At 42.2% G+C, this 17,874-nt stretch overlaps 1 long non-coding RNA gene across 2 annotated transcripts; it reads right to left on the reverse strand.

Annotated features, from left to right (window-relative positions):
- Window positions 1–4,926: 4,926 nt before the first annotated feature.
- On the reverse strand, window positions 4,927–10,583 carry LOC142765282 (uncharacterized). 2 transcript variants are annotated; one of them, XR_012884138.1, is made up of 3 exons: window positions 10,451–10,583; window positions 8,339–8,518; window positions 4,927–5,098 (listed from the first exon to the last, which is right to left on the reverse strand). It is a non-coding gene; the product is annotated as an uncharacterized LOC142765282 (long non-coding RNA). The 2 variants fall into 2 exon arrangements; XR_012884137.1 differs by lacking the exon at window positions 4,927–5,098 and having other exon boundaries at window positions 6,423–8,518.
- Window positions 10,584–17,874: the final 7,291 nt, after the last annotated feature.

Raw genomic sequence — 17,874 nt, forward strand, 5'->3', positions numbered from 1 at the left:
CTTAAATTTGTCCCACATATCATACACATTGCCCTCCTCAAAAAGACATTCGAAAACAGGGAACGAATTACGAAGTTTTTTAGAAATCGCATCGTAGTCACCCTTGTCATAAAAGTAGATCCTTCTACTCGTAGGTAACTTCGCACACACTTTTTTCTTTTGGATACAAGACACAACAGCAAGATGATCACTAATTCCTGGAATCACAGTCACGTCATTTACGAAATTTGGCGAGTTACAAAACAACAAGTCTAACACAGCGTCATTGCGAGTAGGGGTGGTAACGTACTGCGTCAGACCACACCTGTCGACGATATTTTTCATCGCAAGGTTCATGTGCCCGCTTATACTTATACAGGAACCATTACCCCAGGATAAGCCAGGCAGATTAAAATCCCCCCCTAGGAGTATTGTCTGGGCTGATGCTTCGGAAAGAATTTCATCTAATGTTTGCATTACGCTACTATCTGAGCTCGGCGAGCGATAAACCACTCCGACCAAAAACGCGAAGTTATCAGGCAGTGTTATCTTGCACCATACAGACTCCAGTGCGTCGCACTTATAATCAACTTCAAATGACTGTAAGCAAGAACGAACAAGTAAAAAAACGCCACCACCTGCTGTGAGCCTATCTTTACGATAGACGACGTAATTTTGCGGAAACACCTCACTATCAGCAATCGAGGGCTTTAGCCAAGATTCTGTACCAAGGACTATATCTGCGTTAACACTCTCAATTAGGCCCAAGAGCTCAGCAACTTTATTAACTACGCTGCGGCAGTTCACGATGACGGCAACAAGTTCTTGACATCGGTATTTCTCCTTTTTTCTAGTTTGTCATCGCCTGCTTACTGGGACGACCTGTTCTTTTTCGTCATCCCACCTGAAAGCCCTGCCGTTAATAATCAGTTTGTCAAAACTCAGCTTCACTTTATTGCTCTTATCCTGTCTTTTTGTCTTGGCATATTCCCACAGCTTATTCCTGATACTTCTTGTCTCATGTGAGTAATCTTCACTAACGCTGTATTGGGAATTCTTGAATCTTTTGGCATTGAGAAGCACTGCCTGACGCTCTTTGTACAATGAGAATTTAACAATAATTGGCCTCTTCTTATTCTCATTATAGCGTCCTAAGCGATGTGCCCTTTCCACAGATTCGAGTTCCATTCCAAGGCCCGTTTTGCAAATATTCTTTATTATAGCTTCGGATTCATCCCACGATTCTGAGGTTTTATCATCAACGCCATAGAAAACAAGATTTTTCCGGCGACTTCTGTTTTCGAGGTCATTTGTTTTCTTTTGCAGATCTTTCACCTGTTGCATGAGTTGCCGTATTATAGCTGCCTGCTCAGTTACAATCTTGCTGAGGTCCCTTATCTGGTTCTTAGTTTGGCTAAGATTATCTTTTACTTCCATCAGTATGTTCTCATTTTTTTCGTTCACCTATGTTGTGAACGAGTCCTCTACAATTCCAATGGAGGAGAAAAGCCATTTTGGGCAATGAACTTGAGCAGAAAAATGGAGTAAGAGTTGATTTGTTGGCAATAAAACCTTGGTGACATGCGTGTGATACTAAAGTCAAAACAGAATGGTACCATAACCTTTCAGGTTATGGAAAACGAAACTTATTTTACAGGGCTTTTTAGAGGCCCTGTAATTTGTCTTTTGTCTTTTTTGGAGCGGTCGAGAGAAACTCGCCGCTCCTTCGGCGCTGCACGCGCCGTTTGACTGGCCGTTGTGTCCATAGCTTCATGAGAAGCGTTGGATCGTCGCTCTGCCGAGCGATCCCTGGGCGTTGTGGGCTTCGGCTCAAGATACGAAGCCAAACCAAACCAAATGAAGAAATCAACCAAATGAAGAATTGAGTTGTATAGTGAGTGGGTAACAATTGTAAAAATGATTCTGTATTGCAGTATTCTCTTTATTAACTGGTTTAATTATTTATATTTTTAGGAATCTAGTTTCTCATGCCTGTTTTTCCTGTTGCTTTCTTTTCTAAGTGTGCTTGCTGTGGAAACTATGCTGCTCTGTTTTCCAAGTTTAATGTAATTTGATTTGCACCCAGGGGCGGATCCAGCGACTCATTTTAGGGGGGGGGAGGGGCCAGTCTCTTAAAGTAACACCGCAGGGAGGTCGTGACTTTTGTTTTTTAGCGGCATGAAAACGTTGTCAGCATAAACACCGTTAATGTGGGCTCACAGTAGTCCCACTAATTTGTTCTGAATGGTGATAGAAGGCAGATGAAAAACACTAAAGAAAGGGGGAGTTGCTGACAGGTTTTGGGGAGGATAATCGTGCCTACCCCCGCCCCTCTGGATCAGTCATTGTTGGCACCTTGGATGCACTAAATGTATGTCTAAAGTGACTCTAAAAAAAGCTTTCGTTTGTATGATGTCATGTATAATAAATTAAAACCTTTTTGTGATGATAAAAGTGTATGCTGCCTAAAGTTGATACTCATAGCTGGATCACAGGTCTGATGAGGTACGAGTGATAGTAGTAGTACATAATTGTTTGCGTATCAGGCTACTTAAATGTTTTTTGAGCTCCTTTATCTATCCTAACTAAGTGGCTTTATCAGGTAGCATACAGGGTCATGAACACTGTATGTAGTTTACTTTCTTCACATCTTGTTTTGTCATTCGTTCCACTAAAAAATTTGATGCCCTGTTTTCTCTCAGCTAAAAATTCAGTGACTTCACACAGGCTCCTAGATGCACTTTTTTTGTCACTGTCATCGTTTTAATGAGCACTGTAGAAACTTTAGTGTAGTCAAGGTGTTTAAAAGAATTAGCACTAGATATTTGGCACACCTCGAGAGGAGACATGGCATACTTATTCTGCTTAACCAGATGATCGGCCACAGCGTGCTGTAGCATGCATGAAATGTTGTGCCCTTGCCATACTAGGCTTTGAAAATAATAACTTTGGTAGATTCAGAGGTAAAAAGGGTGAGGACGATGGCAGAAAAGAAACACGCATACACTCAGGGTGGCCAGCTAGGAGCATGCCTACCAAACAACTTTTTCACCCCAGCATAGTATGTTTTCAGTACATCGGGCTCTCTGCTAAATGTTTATTCTAACCTGTGTCCAGGTGCCCTGTGTGAATGTGTTTGTCTTTTGTCCATTGTTTTCTTCACGTATTTTGCCTCGATTTGATTGATTGATTGATATGTGGGGTTTAACGTCCCAAAACCACTATATGATTATGAGAGACGCCGTAGTGGAGGGCTTCGTAAATTTAGACCACCTGGGGTTCTTTAACGTGCACCCAAATCTGAGCACACGGGCCTACAACATTTCCGCCTCCATCGGAAATGCAGCCGTCGCAGCCGAGATTCGAACCCGCGCCCTGCGGGTCAGCAGCCGAGTATCTTAGCCACTAGACCACCGCGGTGGGGCGTCTTTTGCCTCGAATCATGAGAAACCAACATGGCTGCTTGTTCACCCTAATTTAAGTAATTATTGCAGAAGTCATGTTGTGCTGCTGCTTTGGGAAAATAAGCTAGCCTGAAGACCACTTTCATATAAAAGCACAGGAAATTAGAGAAAGAAGCTGCGCAAAGTAGGCTACATTTATGGTAAGACAGGTGCTTGGGCTAGTTGGTGATTGGGAATCAACATATTTGCATAGCGCAAGACTACGAGTAGTTATGATATAACTACAGAAGAAGAGACAAACGGCAGAACGAGCGCAGTAGGGAAACACGAGAAAGAGCCCAACGTACTAGAAGTGTAACGGCACTCTTTCCATCTTTGTTTCTTCTTCTGTAGTTACGTCATAACTACTAGTAGTCTTGCGCTGTGCAAATATGTTGACTACGTCTATGGTGTTGAAAAGATGAGGCTATGCTCTGACAGTAACTTCCTCGTCATTAGTTGTGCTTGCCCTGGCTCAAAAGAGATCATTGCTAAATCCACACTGTGTTGATGTCGTGCTGTGCACTTGCTTAGTAAAAACAAAAAAAACAAGGGAAGGTATATAATCTTTTCCCTGGGAATTTGGCAGTCTTGTATACATGCACATGGGGGTTAACCAAGCACCAAATTTTCAAGGAGGCACAAGCAATGGAAAACAACAAAACAGTACATTAGGCAAAAGAAAGGACTAGTGAAAATTCAAGACATTCACTTTTGAGGGATAATTTTTGATGTCGCTTCGCTAAGGCAGCCAGTGAAAAAGGAAGCTTTTCTGTATCAGCTTGCTCCAACAAGCTAAGCTCCAAGAAGTCTGCTGCATAATCCATAACTAGAACCTTACCTGCGCCATGAATCAAGTACAACAATCTCATCATTTAGCCTCTATCGGATACATCTTTTTTTACAACGATGTGACACGCCACATATTGCTGTATGGCCCTGAGGCCCACTGCCGAGTGTCTTCACTATTGCACAAAACAAGCAGAATTAAAAGTAGATTTTACAGTCTGACAGACTGATGTGCTATTTGCTTGATGGCTGATCTGTAGAGGCTGTTCACTATATGTTCGTGGATCTTAGACAACATGCACTCAAGGAATTGATTGATATATGGGGTTTAACGTCCCAAAACCACCATATGATTATGAGAGACGCCGTAGTGGAGGGCTCCGGAAATTTAGATCACCTGAGGTTCTTTAACGTGCACCCAAATCTGAGCACACGGGCCTACAACATTTCCGCCTCCATCGGAAATGCAGCCGCCACAGCCGGGAATCGAACCCGCGACCTGCGGGTCAGCAGTCGAGTACCTTAGCCACTAGACCACCGCGGCGGGGCTGCACTCAAGGAATCAACTACATTACTTTGATATTTGGTATGAGCGTGTCATGTTGTATAATCTAGTGATTGTGTTTTCTTTTTAATCCTCAAATTCCTATAAAGTATCTGTTGCAATTACTAATGCAATATTCTATGAAAATACTGTTTATTGTATGAAGAACATAATACAATCCCCAAGTTTCTATTGTGACGCTGTGATGTTTGGGCTCACTTTTAGTGCCTAATATGGTTATAATATGAAGGGGCACACTCTTGCCCACCGAGTTCTCTAAGTCTCCTTTCTGTTGCAGGAAAATGGACAACCAAGTGAGCCACCCCATGCAGTAGTGAAGAAACTGAAAAAAAAATTATTGAGAAGAAAGAGAAAGAAATCAAAAAGTTGAGAAAACAACCTTCTGAGGCTTCATCCCTAAACACAAGGCTAACAAACGTTATGCTCAACAAAATTGGTGAGAATTTTTTTAGTTTTTTCTATATTGTAAAGAGATAGCGGTATACCATTTATTGATTTAAGCCATATATAGGTAATTTAAGCTAGATGACTATCCCCGTTGGGCTATAATGCTGATTGCCATATAATGCAGCAGAGAATGTTTTGACGTGTTTTTGATTAGTTTATTTGTGAAAGTATGTTTCATAACAATACAGTAGTGCTACCCCTACCAGTCACAAATGAAACAGGTAATGTTTCGCATTCTGGTAGTCAACGGAGCATGCTTTAGAAATTCATCCACCATTTCTACATGCTTTGCTGGTTTATAGGGTCTAACATCGCAAAGTGACCTGGTTTTTGAGAGATGAAGTAGAGCTCTCTATATATATTTATTATCTGAGGCTGTATAATGTGCCCCGACGTCACATAGTTCACAGGCTTGTAGCATTTCGCCTCTATGGTCTTTCAGGGTCAGCAGCCCAGCACCGTAACTACAGAGTCAATGTACCAGCTTCTGCTTTTTTACATTAGGCATAAAAAAGAAAGAACACTGTAACGCCAATTTTTTTAAAAGAAAGTGTCACTGTTGAAAAGCTGATCCTATTGCGGTATTTCAAGAATTCTTTGTTAGCCGAGACATCTGTATGTTTGAGTTGTAATTCACTCTAAATGACCATTATTTGTTTTGTTTGGCTAATGAACTTTTATTAAGTTTTGAGCCTCCTCATAACTTACCAGCTGTATTCATCAAATAACAGTACATTTTGTTCATACCAAGAAAGCCAACATGGTGCTATGCTATGTTCTGTAAGCATAACATGGCAAAGCTTTGATTGAAGTTGTCGAAAAGATTCTAGTAACATTGTTAAAAAAAAGGTTTCTGTAAAAAATGCCACTCAGCAGTGTTTTAGCACTAAAAACACCTCTTTCAACTAGAGTGTCAAGAGTAATTTCAAGGCAAGCTGAACTGTGACCACCTGCACAAGATATCCAAACAACAATAAGAAGTGATAGATTTGGCTGTTGCTTGTCACTGGTTTGTGCCGAGGACTACAATTTTATGTTAAAATCTCATTGGATGCTTCCACCCATGATTTGATTACATAGCAGCATAAGGGCTACATCAACTCCCTCGTCAGCTCCTTTAAATGCCAATTGGCATTCGGTAATTACTCTCTTATTAGGAAAAGAAGTAATCGATCAAGTTAGCCTAGACGGGAGACAAATCAGAAGCAATGGTTTATTGTGATTCTTAAGATACACTGGGTTCACATACTTGTTATGTCTAATATGATGCTATTATATGTATTCAACATTGGCAACTGGAACTGGACATCTGGAAGGCTCTGCTGTGATTCTGGTGTTCTGTTGAACTATAGTTCCTCATAGAAAAGCTGGTAGTCACTCATAACATTGTTCACGTGTTATGGTATCCAATGGCATTCAAGATTGAATCGCTCAACAGTATGTAATGAAGCATTCACGTACTGTGCTACGATCGTATTGTAATGGTAATTCGTCTTTATAGTGGCAGACTACTGTGGCCATGCAGGTTCAATTTGTAGGTATGATGGCTACATTTTCATGGAGGCAAAATGAATAAACACCTGCACAACTTGATTTAGCTGCATGTTAGAGTACTGGGTGGCCAAATCAATCCAGAATGCTCTATTGTAGTGCACATTGTGATTATGCTATTGCAATCAAGAGACCCCAAAATGAAATTTCTCAGAAGCTGTGAATGACAAGCCTGATGAATATGTTGACACTGTTTTACAACGTGTCGGTACATTAATAAAATATAGAGATCAGTTGGGGTGTATTTTGGCAAGAAAATATATATACTTTTTTTCTTTATTTTTTTTTTTAGAAGTTGCTGCAGCCACGGCTGAGAGACAGGAAGGGCAAGTGATTGCAGAGCTCATGTTGCCTTCCTCATTGGATGCAGGTAATGCTTTTTTGCCCCTGTATATGCCCATTCAATAGTACATTGGTCTCTGAATTATCTGTTTGTGCAGGCACTGGGCTTCCCCCCGCAGGGGCGCCTGCGCAAGTAGGCATTTGGTGTGTAGCGACACCACGGACCCCAGCTAACGGGGGGTTTCGACTCCCTCCCTTGTCTAGCCGTGCGTGGCTTTGCCGTGTCCGGGGAAAAGGGAATCCTGGGGGTTGAGCCGACGTTGGGTGATTGGACTTTTAAGGCCCCCCGGCAGAGGCAACACACCCTTTTAGCCCCAGCTTCACGTAGATGACACCCCTGGGCTGACCCACCTAGGGGAAATCGGCAGTGGCCTTTTCCTATCTTTCTCTCCCCACATCTTCATCTTTATCTCTCACTTTTTATCTGTCCTGTCATCTTCTCTTTTCCATCTACTTCCAAATTTTCGGGTGGCAAGGGTTAACCTTGTGTGCTTATTCAACCTAGGATAAACCATATTAGGATATAGTGATGGCGTACTACTGGCGTTGCGCAGACATGTTCACATGCTCTGCCACGTCCCCTAGTTGAACTCCATGGCGGGTGGTAGGCACCGTTGCCGAGCAAGTGCTTTCTTTCATGGGATCACCAAACCCCTTCCTAAGTGATCGCCCCCAGAAAAGGGGGCGCACCGAAGCAGCCTCACAGTTTTCATTTGGTCCTTGTGCTACAAGACACCACTCATCATCATCATCATCACAGTGTGTAATGAAGAATCAAGACTTATTCCCAAAATATCATGTCATACATTGTGAAACCACAGGAAAAAAAGCAACAAACATATCACCGTTTCTAGTTTCCAGATGCCTCACTGATACCATCGGCAGTGGCTACAAAGCCACCAAGATGGCCAGTGGGGACCTGCTAATAGAGGTCAAAGACTAAATCCAGTATCAGAAACTAAGCAACCTTGTTGAATTTGGGGACAAACCTCTCACCATTACCGCTCACCGGACATTGAACACAGTGAAAGGCGTCGTATCAGATGAAGCTCTTGTAGACCTTACCGACTAAGAACTTTTAGATGGCTGGAAAAATTAAAATTAGGCGAAATAATGCAGAACTCTACACAAAACACATTGTACTGATGTTTGGAACAAACACACTCCCAGAAACAGTCGCTACAGGCTATCTCATGCTCCGTGTTCGACCATATATACCAACCCCGAGACGTTGTTTCAAGTGCCAACCATTTGGCCATGCTTCCCAAAGCTGTCGAGGGCAGCTCGTGTGTGCAAGGTGCGCCACCACAGGGCACTCTGCTGATGACTGTAAGTCTGAGGCGGAGGCCCATTGTGCGAACTGTGATGGTGACCATCCCGCTTATTCTCGCTCATGCCCAGCCTGCAAAAGAGAAAAAGAAATTGTCACAATTTAATTGGAAGAAAATGTTAGTTTCAGGGAACCCCGACAGCGCGCATCGCACACTTTTCTACAAAAGTCATTCGCCGAAGTGGTGCATGGGGGGTCAGCACCACTACGGTTTTTGGCGAAGCCCCGCACTACGCTTGGCGTGCCGAGGCAACTGCCAGCAGACCCCACTAGAGAAGCAGCTTTGGCTACTCTGCCATCTTTGAACACGGCCTTAACAAAGACCCCTGTGAACTCTGGCAGCAGCCAGGGCAACACACAAACTATAGAGGTCTCTTGACCTCTGGCCCGGTGGGGGCGAAGGCTTTGTCTGCCAAGACAAAGCCTACCCCACGTACATGACTGTCTGGCGCCTCTCCAGAGGCGATGGACACCACTGACCCACCGGTGCCTACTGCGCCGAAGGGGGGGCGAGAGCCCCTTGACCGCTCCAAGAAAGAAAAAACATCAATTACAGAGCCCCCTAAAGGCTCTGTAAAGTAAGTCACCCCCAATCTGTACACACAGCACTACTTCACACCCAATATGAAAACACAAATTATACAATGGAACGTCAGAGGACTGCTTAAAAACCTCGACAATGTCCAAGAACTTTTACACAAACACTCGCCAAAAGTGCTGTGTGTATAAGAAACACACTTGAAACCAAAACATACGAATTTCCTTAGAGACCACATCATCTTCCGCAAAGATCGAGACGATGCAATCACATCATCAGATGGCGTTGCTACTATATTAGACAAATGCATAGCGTGTCAAGATTTGCAGACACAAACGGCCCTCGAAGCAGTGGCCATTCGTGCTGTTGTCTTAGGGAAACTTGTTACCATTTGCTCAGTGTACATCTCTCTTTATTATCAGCTGCAGAAACAAGAATTTCAGTCTTTTATGGATCAACTATCTGAACCATATATCGTCCTTGGCGATTTTAATGCCCACAGCCCTTTGTGGGATGACTTGAGGAGTGATGCACGAGGCCGCTTGATTGAGAACTTTATTCTTTCCACAGATGCATGTATTTTAAATAAGAAAGAACCAACAATTTTCAGCCTGGCAAACAAAATGTATTCGTGCATTGATCTTAGCATTGTTTCTCCTACACCTTTATCTGATTTTAATTGGGACGTTATTAAAAACCCCTATGGGAGTGATCACTTTCCCATACTACTGAAGACGCCAAAAGAAAATGAATTTTTACCTCAGGCTCCAACTTGGAAGTTAGACAGAGCAGATTGGGAGAAGTACCAGAGCCTTAGTACTATATCGTGGGCCGAGATTTCCTCTCTAGGAATCGACTCTGCCACTATGTATTTCACTGCTTTTATTATTGACGCTGCTTCAAAATGTATCCCCCAGACAAGTTGTGGTCCCTGCAGACGTCGTGTCTCGTGGTGGAACGATGACTGCAGGAATTCTCGCAAAAAGCAGAATAAAGCGTGGTGTCTATTGGGTGACTACCCAACTGCAGAAAATCTGATCAATTTCGAACAAGTAAAGTCGCAAGAGCGAAGGACGTGCCGGCAGGCTAGGACAGAAAGCTGCCAGAAGTTTTTGTCAGGCAAAAATTCCTATACTGATAAAGTTGAAATCTGGAACAGAGTGAATAGGATAAGAGGCCGACAGACACACTCACTCCCTCTAGTAGACACAGAGGGTAATAGCATTGAGGATCAAGCAGACTCCCTGGGAGCATACTTTGAACAGGTGTCCAGCTCATCGCATTATTCTGATACGTTCAAATGATACAAAGAGACAGTAGAAAGGCAAAAACTTGAACGTAAATGTGGAAAAAATGAGCCATACAACAGACTTTTCAGCTTGGCTGAGCTGCAGGCAGCGCTAAACTGCTGAAACAAATCAGCCCCAGGCTCTGACCTATTTTATATCAGATGCTTAAACACTTACCTCAAGAAACACAAAAAACTCTCCTCTGTCTGTATAACTCCATATGGGCGTCTGGCGAGATTCCCTCTGCGTGGAAAGAGGCCATAGTAATACGTATTCTTAAACAAGGCAAAGATCCATCTTCCGTATCGAGTTACAGGCCTATCGCTCTGACTAGCTGCCCCTGCAAATTATTTGAAAAGATGATAAACTGCCGATTATTATATTTTTTGGAATCAAACTTCTCGACCAATATCATTGCAGATTCCGAGAAGGTTGGTCCACCACAGACCATCTCCTCCGCAAAGAGGCACAAATACGGGAAGCTTTCATTCATAAGCAGTTTTTCTATCTCTCTTCCTTGACATGGACAAGGCATACGATACAACGTGGCGTTTTGGAATATTGAGAGACCTCACACATTTAGGTATACGAGGTAATATGCTAAGTGTAATAAAAAATTATCTGTCCAATCGTACATTTCGTCTTTGAGTGGGCAATGCGTTGTCACGACCGTTTGTGCAAAAAACGAAAGAACCGCAGGGCGGTGTCCTCAGTTGTACTGTATTTGTAATCAAAATGAACTCCCTGCGATCATGCATTCCACGTAATATCTTTTATTCAGCATACGTTGATGATCTACAGATAGGTTTCAAATCCTGTAATCTCTCGGCATGTGAGCAACAGGTTAAGCTCTGTGTTAACAAGGTCTGTAAATGGGCAGATGAGAACGGTTTCAGTCTGAATCCACTAAAGAGCTCCTGTGTTGTGTTTGTGTTTTCTAGGAAGAGAGGACTCTACCCTGATCCTCATATAGAGTTGCAGGGTGAGCGCGTAGCTATCAAGAGTGAACAAAAATTTTTAGGCATAATTCTAGACACGAAGCTCACGTTTATACCACACATTAAGTACATTAAGGAGAAATGCATGAAAACAATGAACATCCTAAAGGTGCTGTCCCGCACAAGTTGCGGCAGCGACAGAAAATGTCTAATGAGCCTCTACAAAAGCCTTATCCGCACACGTCTAGACTATAGGGCGATAGTGTACCAGTCCGCACCACCAACAGCATTGAAAATGCTGGACTCTGTCCACCATCCTGGCATTCGTCTTTCTACGGGAGCTTTTCGTACAAGCCTTGTGGAAAGCGTCTACGCAGACTCAGATGAATTGTCGCTACATATACAAAGACTGTACTTGTCTTTTACATATTTTTTGAAGATAACCGCAAAGACCGACCACCCTACATATCCAGCTGTAAACGACACATCCAGCTCCCAGCTCTTTTAAAACCGACCCACATTGAAACAGCCCTTCTCGCTGCGTGTTCGAGCACTAGCTTTGGACACAGGCGTCGCATTGCTCGAACACCACGTAATGGCTTCTACTACATGCGCTTCGCCATGGCACTGGCAGGTTATAAATTGTGACACATCTTTCATGATTGTGACAAAGCATGCCCAACCCCTACACATTCAGATGTACTTCTGTGAATTGTAACACAAATATACCTATCCTGAATTTTTCACTGACGCATGAAAGACTCGCGCGGGGGTATCCTATGCAGCGGTGGGTCCATCTTTTTTCAAATGTCGGTATTCTCCACCCTCACACAAGCATTTTTACAGCTGAAGCTTATGCAATAATGGCGGCAGCATAACACATTAAAGAAACGAAAAAAAGTAATGCAGTCACATACACGGATTCATTAAGCGTTGTAAAAACATTAAAAGCCATCGGAAAGTACAAAAATCCCGTCATTGCTTCGCTATACTCTCTCCTTTGTGCCATTTATGCATCGAAACAGCATGTAGTAGTATGTTGGGTACCAGGACACCGTGAAGTTGAGGAAGACGTACTAGCGGATAAGCTCGCAACATCAGTCCATGCGAACACTCCGTAATCCTCTGTAGCTGTCCCCGTAATGGCCTTGAAACCCTTTTTGAGAAAAAAGCTGAGGGATTATTGGCAGCGTACATGGGACGGACAAGTACATAATAAATTTCATTTAATCAAGCCTCACTTTGGTGACTGGCCACCAACATCACAAACACATTGTACAGAAGTAGCACTCTGTTAGTTACGCATAGGACACACATATAGTACACACTGACACCTTCTGACTGATGGTGATCCACCAATGTGTGAGGAATGCGGCGAACCCCTTAGTGTCTTACATATTTTGATACAGTGCAGTCAATTAACTCCTATTCGAAAAAAGCATTTTCCAACATCCTACCGAGAACAAATGCTTCTTCACCCGGCGATGTTCCTCGGTAGAGATACACTTTTCAAACATCATTCATTATTTGCATTTTTACAAAATGTTCGCAACTTCCACGTGATCTACCCCGGTAATCTGTGGAACAATCTCTCACAAGAGGTTGTTGCTGCCGTACATACATTACAAAGCACATACTTCGCGGCCCTTGGAGAGAAGGACGCCGGAGAGACATTCGTGCCCTATAATCTCTTCATAGCTTATCATCAGAACCATTGACCACTAGTTTTCACTCTACACATTTCATGTCACTCTCATAATTTTATTCCCAATATGCTTACCCTCCTTTAGAGTGAGAAAGATTAGGCCCTTTTACAGCCACTCATCATACCCATAGCCCAAATCTTTTGTCACATGTATTGGCGCTCTTTGGCCATAACGTGGCCCTTGCGCCAAGAAACACTATATATCATCATCAGGCACTGGGCTTCCTATAGAAATGGTTGAAGATGTTGGCGATGTAGGTAAGTAAAAATGTTAGCTGCTTGCTAACCGGCACTGGTTGAGCTATGGCCACTACCATGATGTGAGAGGGTCAAGTTTTTCTTTCATTTTGACACCTAGAGTACATTGTTCTTTCATCTATTGGATTTTTCTATACAGACATGGATGTTGAAGCTACCTGTTTGTTGCCTAGTTCTGGGGTCAGTGATTGCAATGCATCTATTGGTGAGTGTTTGGCCCCTGTTTTTACATCTTCAAAATGGGATCATAGAGCCAGTATTAGCAGTCATGTTACTGTAATACTGGTTTACCATTAATTTTTATCTAGTGTTCAGCTTGTTTTTCAAGGATATTCTTAGATATTGTGAGCATGTTACAATTACAAGTTTCAGACATGGCACATACCTACTTGAAGGATGTGCAATAGCAAGGTGGTTGGTTGAAAACATTGACACTATATCGTGGCTTGCAAAAGCGAAATATTCGCAAAATTCCTTTGCACTGAGATCATCATGCAGGTGCTAAGGCTTTATCGAAGCCATGTTTCATTTGGAAATGGATAGCCTATGAAACTTTTTTTTATCAGTCACCAATAAGCAGTTTGACACTTGGTATGTATGATAGTGAAAATTGCGTACTTTCAGATAATGCAGCAATTATTAACAAAGGCAGATATTTGTTTACACACTGTAATTATTGGTCCTTCATACAAGCACATCAAAAAAAAAAAAAGGCACAATATTCTCTTTCCTTCTGATGTGGTGTGCACTGTTCAGTACCATGAAGAAAGCATCCATACTCGTTTTTTTTTAATGTTACAAAAGTGTGAACGATAAATTTTCATCTACAAGGCTAGTGAGCTCAGCCTGCATGTTTTCATGTGCTCCATCACCGAGTTTGCCATGGCAACAGAAACAGGACTTTTTATAGGGCACCTTTCAATTTTGAAAGTAAATCTTGTTGGCAAACCAGAAGTAGGTTCTGATTCCATATGATGTGGAGATCGCAACACGACGTAGATTAGCGAAACTGACAGGAAAATGGCCATTGAGGCTTGAGCACAAAGGGGATGTTGCTAAGCCACGCATGCAACGCGTTCCTATGCAGTGCTTGTTGAATGCATCTGTACAAGAGGTTATGCGGAGATGATGGCTATTCCTGAAATCGTGTTTCGTTCATCACAACGCATCGGCTAGTTGCAGTAACTGTGGCCGCCGACTGGCGTCGACAAGAATGTGACTCGTCAACCTACACTCATTTGTTGCCAGTGTATGCATACTGAGAATGTATAGGTAGCAATACATGTAAATTATTTTGTTGATAATTGTTCTGTGAAAGTAGGATGAGACTTGCTTTTGGTGAAAAAAAAATTCATTCTTGGGATTTGGCTATGACACGATAGCGAATTTCTTGATCTTTAAAAAATGTATCGCACTCGGGCCCTCGCAGTTTTCAACATACTTAGTTTTTTTTTTTTGACACATTGACAGGAAATCCACATGTACCTTCTACATTATCTACATTTTTTTTGTGAGCTATCAAACCAAAACAAACCAAATTTCTCAAAAAGTGTGTTAACAAGCGGCATTTCCATAACTGTACGTAGCTAGAATCAGCAGCTCAAGTGCTTTTGTATTTTTAGTAATGAAAAATTATTCATAGATGGAAATTTTCATACATAGACAGAAGTAAAGCAGTAAAACAAATCTGGTTTTTATTGTACATTTACAACTTTATTTCCACAATTGTAAAAGGTTAACTATCTTTGTGACAAATTACAATGCTCTGCAGTTGCCAGATATTAATAAAAAAGTACATTGTAGAAAAATTGAACGTTCTAAACAAAATTGGAAACTAATACGGAGCTCTATTGCTGCTGATCTTACAAAATGTGCATGTCATCCTTGGTATATCATACAAATTTTACGACTTCTGTACAGCCACTTCTGTACAGCCAAATATTGAAATTCACTTTCAAAGGTCACCCTACTTTAAGTCAGAGTAAACGTTTTATATCACGATTCATCAAACTTTCGGAACAATCTTGCCTTTGCAATTTATTTAAAAGATAGCATGCATCTCTTTATTGAGCCGAGCTGTGCAATCGCAATAAATTCTAGGCTTCTTATTACTGCTAATGTTAGGAAATTCAGAGCCAGAGGTATTACAGTAGTTTGGTTTCTTTTCTTGTGATGTATTCAGACAATGCTTTCGCTTTTTGTGCAGGCCATGATGACAATCACTTGGTGCATAGCCACGATAGCCTTTCACATTGCAGTGAGTGTTTTGTGCCTAAATTATTTCTTTTGTTTGGCAGGAATGACATTGCTTGGTACTGTAAAGTATGATTTCTGGTACATACATGGGCAGAGTATTCACCTTTTTGTCACTGATGTAAATGTTTTCAGCATTAGCTCAGTGTTCTCAGTTTCTAACTAATGAGGTGTTACTGTATATAAATGATAGCAAAAGTGACAGAGCTTTATTCCATACTTGGCAAGTGTCCCAGACTTCTACCATTCCTTCCCATTGTACGGATGGCAGGAAGATTTCCCTGAAATCAAAATTTCTGAGAGTGATCTGGCCAACTTGGAAAACTCCTTCCCAATCTGACCCATCTAAACCAATCTAGGAGTCCTTAATGTAAACGTACAATAATATTGATAATATCTTGGTTTTTCAAACACTTTACCGCGTCGCAATGGGTAATATGATCATTGGTACCGAAACTGTCGAGCTATGGCTGAGAGCAGCATGCTGGATGCTTCAAAAATAAGTGCAAGGCCAGCAATACACGTCTAGAACTGCGTCTATTACCACTGTTTATTACCAAATATTTCCTGCATGTGTCTCAGTTTGAAAACCGATATTGCTAGTTATTTTGTACCTAATTTGGGGTGAAACAAATATTTTTGCTTATCCATTAGATTTGTGTAACCAAGAGCTACCTGTAGTTGGAAACCCTGCCTGCATTGCTTATAAGCCATCGTAAGACCACAAAACTGATGTTTGCGCTTGCGAGGCAGTTCGGTACCCCCTCCCCACTTTCTTGGATGTTTTTTTTAAGTGGGGGCAGGAAAAGGGTGAGGCAAATTAAACCCCCCCCCCCATTTTCTGTTTTGGAAATCTCCCAGATTCAGATTTTTTGAACTTGGCAGGGTTATCCTATTTGTGTGAACACCAAGTCAAAAGGTATACAAACAACATGCAGAGGAATGACTATAGCAGTAAAGAATAACAGAAATCTGTCAATAGCATTTAGCAGGTCGTAACAATCGTTAGTTTTTCCCTTAAATTACACCATTTGGAAGGGTTTGAAAAAGGTTTCTTCAACTAAGTTTAGATGTAGAAGTATTTGCTGAAGTGTGTTTTTATTCAAGAAATGGAATTGGCCACAATGTGCATTGTTTCATTTTTAACCAATTTTGCAGACCAGCAGCAGCAGTCAGCAGCAGCAAGGGCGATGGCACCCACTGCACCCACTGACCTCTACCGTGTTTTTCATGGCCAGGTGACATTGCACATGTATTATTCAGATTAGAATTAGTACAACCACCTCAAATATGGGTGGTATGAAAAGTTATTTCTCACTCCTCCCCTTTTTTTATGCTTGTTTAGTGAAAGATATCGTCAGTTTCGAAAATTGTCGTGGTTTCATTGCTGCACGCCAATGTGCACAGGTGACGGTAAATGTCAACAAACTACTTAAATAATGCCTACATTACTACATATAGCATACAAGCAATGAACATTTCCTACTGAAGCCTGCTTTTGTTTACGCATGTTAGCTATTTGCATTCTACTGGTTCTGTAGCTCTAGGCAGGCAGGTTTATGCTATAATGTTTATTCCTGATTAACTTATTGGCTTATAGATGGGTATATCTTCTGGAAATAACTGATATTTTTTTATTTTTATGTAGGTCAAAATTGGCCAAAACACATTCATGGCTTTAGAGAAATGAGAGCGCGTCATGCCGAACACGAGTGACGGGAAGTTCTGCCTGGAGCTGGCTCGGCCCTTCTGGCCTACAGCTGAAGCTGCCAAACGCAGCTTCACAGGTCAGGCATGCCGGAGCCTATCCACAGGCATAATGAAGCTTCAGGCCACCCCTGAAAAAATGGAGATGATGGAAGGTAAGCAACTTGCACATTATCGTAAGCATTATTGCGTTGCAATGCACGTTGTTTCGCTGTTTAACGCGAGTGGTACTGCACGTTCGACGCCTGCTCATAGGCCTCCCAACCTTTCACAAGAGACGCTGCACCGCGCGCAATTTGCTGCCTTTCTAGCAAAAACTAGTCGCTTAGTACCCGCTCCCACCTTGTGCGTACACTCTCTCAGCACGTTCACGCGCTATGCACATTATCCCCTTCAGGCGCAGCGTCCACATTTGTGGACGCCAACTTCACAGCTCAATATCTCGAAATTTACTTTGAATCTCGCGCGCAACCAGTGCTCTCTCTATCACTACATGTTGCTGCAGCGACCCGTGGCGCCATCTGCCGCAGCTGACACAAAATAACTACAAAAACAACTCTCAAAGATGGACGCCTCCACGTTTTACGGCGGCGCACGTAAGTGGCTCTCACTTTTCAAGCCCTTGCTATGTTTCATTCGAGGTGGCATGAAATTATGCACTTGTCAGTAAGAGCTAAGAGATACCTCATGCCAATAAACAAGACTTTTGCAACTAGAAACTATTTATAACGTCAAAAAGG

Source organism: Rhipicephalus microplus, chromosome 6 (assembly GCF_043290135.1).
Source record: "Rhipicephalus microplus isolate Deutch F79 chromosome 6, USDA_Rmic, whole genome shotgun sequence".
Taxonomy (NCBI): domain Eukaryota; kingdom Metazoa; phylum Arthropoda; class Arachnida; order Ixodida; family Ixodidae; genus Rhipicephalus; species Rhipicephalus microplus.